Raw genomic sequence first — 4159 nt, 5'->3', positions numbered from 1 at the left:
CGAAGGGTTTGTTTTGAATATAAATAATAATATGCTAAGGACTCAATAACTGTTCGATATTCAGCTTCCAAACCTGATCACCAACGGATTCAGAGTCTCAATGGATGCATTTAACATGTCCTGTGATATTACGAGGCACCATTAACACGCATGTGTCCAATCACTGTTGACAGTGTCGGCGACAACTATAACTATGGAGATCAGGGAAGAAAGGTTTCTCGTTGACACTGCGCTATACGTGGATATGTTGTCCGGGTGAAGTAACGGGGCGATATAGAGACTTGCAAATTACTTATACTTTAGTTTTCAGTTACTTACAGAAAGACCTATAGTTGAAATTTAATGTAAGCGATATGAACGTTTTAGTAAAAGATTTACTTTAGCCTTTTTCATACCGCCCAGGGATTTTACATTATATGTACATGCTATAGGGTTGTCGGATGATGTCGTATAAATACAAATCACGTATAGTGCTGATAGGCAACGATGAGTACAGTGACAGAAAAATACCTATATCTCAGAAAGAACGAAGGAGACGAGAATGCATATGAAAATATGCTATATATCTATGTATACAGGGACATGCTTCAAGCACTTTGTGACAAAACGACGCTGATATCTTCTTAGGTCCACTACCAAAAAAAGCACTGCAAGTGTCGCAGCCACCAATTAAAAACTCGAGAGAACACCTGATCAAAAATTATCGCGATAATCCAGAAGGACCAGTGACAAATAAATCGTGTAGTAAAATCTATCCTTGGTGTTGGCTGGGAGTGCCGCGTCGAGTCATCGTCGGGTGCGATCCAATCAACCCGAATGTCAGGCTGGCCCTCTTCATTAACCCAGAACTCAAGGCAAACCTCATCATCTGAGTCGATATGGTACTAGACTTGATAGATCAATTAAAGGACGAAACATCAAATCAAAACATTATGAAAAGTACCCCTATCATGGAGTGACAATAGTCATCACAATGGGTCCTCGTGTCAATGGGCTCGAGACGACGAGCTCCATTCAGAAAGACGCCTGTGCCGTGTGCTGGGTAGTAATGGACAGTTCCATGTTTTTAAATTGTGAATTCTTTTCGCGACATTTTCTTATGCACAGCGCATTGGTGCACGCGACCATTTGTATTGAACAGCGTATCAAATATGATGCAGTTACAATGCAGACCTGACACCCAGGCTTCATGACAAGAACAGTCAAAGATCACAACGACAAGTTATCCATTTGTCAACGCACGCGGCAAAAGCTTTGTGACGCTACACTGCATCAAAACAAAACTTTTATTATGCATGCATTTGCAAAACGAATATCAAACTTGCATATGAGTTAATGTGAATACCGTTGATCTTGAAATCTGAAATTTGACGGTAATTTCTGGTTAGACCATCTTGATATCCCGTACCTGCGAACGTAAACATAGTAAGCACACCAAACGTTCTATATTTTGGTGTTAAGTCCCAGTTGCACTGTTTACCGTAGTCGGAGACAGCGGACGCAATGAATCAACTGCCTCCAAACTGAAGTCTTGCTGCCGGTCCCCCGGGGGTTTCCGCTGTTGAGCTCGCATCTGTCAAGGAGAGCGATCATGCTTGGATAAGAAATGCGATTTAAATACTCCACTTTGAGATAATTTACATTTTCAGTTCATCCGAGAATTTCAAGGGTTATCAATAATTTCAAATGGGATTTAGATCTTGAGTTAAATTGTCTTTCAATGGCGTGTGTTTCACCATAATTTGGTCCAAACATACAACATCGCATGGTGGGTAAATGCATCATTTTGGGGGGCTGTCTGTGGGGCTGGGCACTCCTAAAAATGTTAGATCTTGAATGGATACAGTCATGTGAAGTGTAATAGTATACCTCTACACCGATGAATGGCACTTCCTACTTCGATACGCAGTACATCGGTACATCCCAAAACCATCCAATGCACTGACATTTGGACTCATGAACGTTAAATTCAACTTGCCAAAGATGCGGAATACGCATACTTCTGGTTTACTATACTTAACGTCCTTCGCTTCTCTGAGAGCATAGGCCGCCAACAACATTCCCGGTTTTGTTGTTTGCGTGCTGTATCAAGAGTTTGTTTTACGGGATGAGATGTCAATAGCCTCACGCCCACTGGCTGGCCTCCACTTTTTTCGGTCCGGGCTTCGAATCGGCAAGATTCGCTTACTCGCATTGTTATTGTTGGTAAAAGTAGCCTACAAATCATGGTTTAGCGTTACTATTATATACATTGTTTATTAAAAAAAGATAATCAGACATTTTTATTCACACAATCAGTTTCATGTAGTCAGATTGGAACAAATCGACCAAGAGATCTTTGTGAGACACGATAGCTCACGCCATCCTCAGGTCAGTGGTTCGACGGATGTTACTCCATTTGACTGCATCCTTATGGCTATATGTTTGCTTTTGCTTTCATATAGCCAATTCAGCGGTTTCATTTTGCTATCAGAACCTATGGTGGGAAAACAACGCCGTTACAATGATGACACAATCAAAACTGTAATCAAGCGTCTAATGTGTTTGGTTTGGTAATTTCGACCACTTTGGCCCCGGATCCCTCCCCTCAGGCTGTACCGCCTGACCCCGCCACCTTTATCAACTGTACAGAAAACATGAATTTTGGTTTTAACACTCGTCAAAATAATTACTACGCATTGAGCAAACGTATTTGAAATTCTAGCGACGTGAATTAACGTAAAACTGTATAATGTCGACCTCATATTGTGCTTCCTGAGGGACTTGATTTATGCTATTCCGACGCACGCACCACGAGAATTAAACTCGTCGACCGGTAACTTAAAGTGACGTCTGCTATGGTCTATGATACAAAAACAGCGCGCTATATTTCAATTAGCATCCACCATCCTTTCCCAGGATCGTAGATCAGGTTATTGAATGAAGTCATTCTTGGTTAGGATCGTGTGTGTGGTTAAGAGAAAATTCTCTAACTAAACATATTCTAAGGTCTGCTCAGCGATCCAATTTTGGTGGATTTTGGACATTTCGTCCGGTAAAAACAAAAGCGACCGAGCGGGGAACATGCAGAGAGGTGTAATGATATACAGTTAGTCGTTTTTTGGACAGGTCAAAGTGTTTAGTCCTATATTTGACCATTTGTTGACCGCGACAGTAAAGTTGTCCCATCTGGTACTTTCACCAATGTCCCGCTAGAAATCTCGGGTTGTTTACATATTTGTGGTTATGTCCGGCAGACGACAAGCGGGATAAAGCATTTCAATGTCGGCCTGTCGATGGTGACCCGCTGGAGACGGTCCATGAATCATTGAAGGAGACGTTAATTGGCCATATTCATTAATGTCAGAGAGATCGCCCATTTAACATTCCCATCGACAGATTTGTGGACAGTTTCTTTGGAGTTGATTGAGAGGGGAGAATGATGTCAGATTTTTTCGTCTTTTGATATTTCCTTCATCAAAACGATTAATTGGCTCTTGTGTACATTTCATAGAAAATGGTAATTGTAATGTTAGTTTGTCCGCTGAAGACTATACAATCATCTTGGCATCTCATTTTTATGAAACTATGTCATTACATATACTCGGATTACACAGTGTAATGATCATACATTCATAATTATCATACAATATGTTGTTAATCTGTAGGTTAAACTCTCGGCCATTCCGATTCCCTTGATGAAATTCCCAAATAAATCCAGTGGCATGGCCGGGCTGGATGGATGGAGTACCCTCTATTTCGATAATTTTACAGCTTTGTTGTATGAAAACTTAGAAAATGATCCTTTAAAAAAACTCAAAAGCAATGACGATTCATTAATCATTTAAAGGTTTAACGTTCTTGAAATTTTAAAGTTTGAAGGAGTGTCTCGTTCTTGCGCTGAATTTTAAGAGTCTCGCCCTATGATGACGATATTGCAAGATACCTGAGAGTGTTGTGTAATGCTTTGCTGTGGCAGAAACCCGGGGGCAGATATAACATGCTCACCATCCAGGCACACCTTCCGATTTCCACTTTGAATGGCCGCAAATCAGGCTTCTGATTCGCCAATACCGTCACGCATGCGTACAGTGACTTACGCCTGCCATGTGCTAGGATCATTTACGTGACTAATGAACTAACTGCTATATTGCTATCAACCTGGCATATCTGTCAATTG

The sequence above is a fragment of the Lineus longissimus genome, chromosome 1, assembly GCF_910592395.1.
Source record: "Lineus longissimus chromosome 1, tnLinLong1.2, whole genome shotgun sequence".
Lineage (NCBI taxonomy): Eukaryota > Metazoa > Nemertea > Pilidiophora > Heteronemertea > Lineidae > Lineus > Lineus longissimus.
This window is presented reverse-complemented; position numbering follows the sequence as displayed.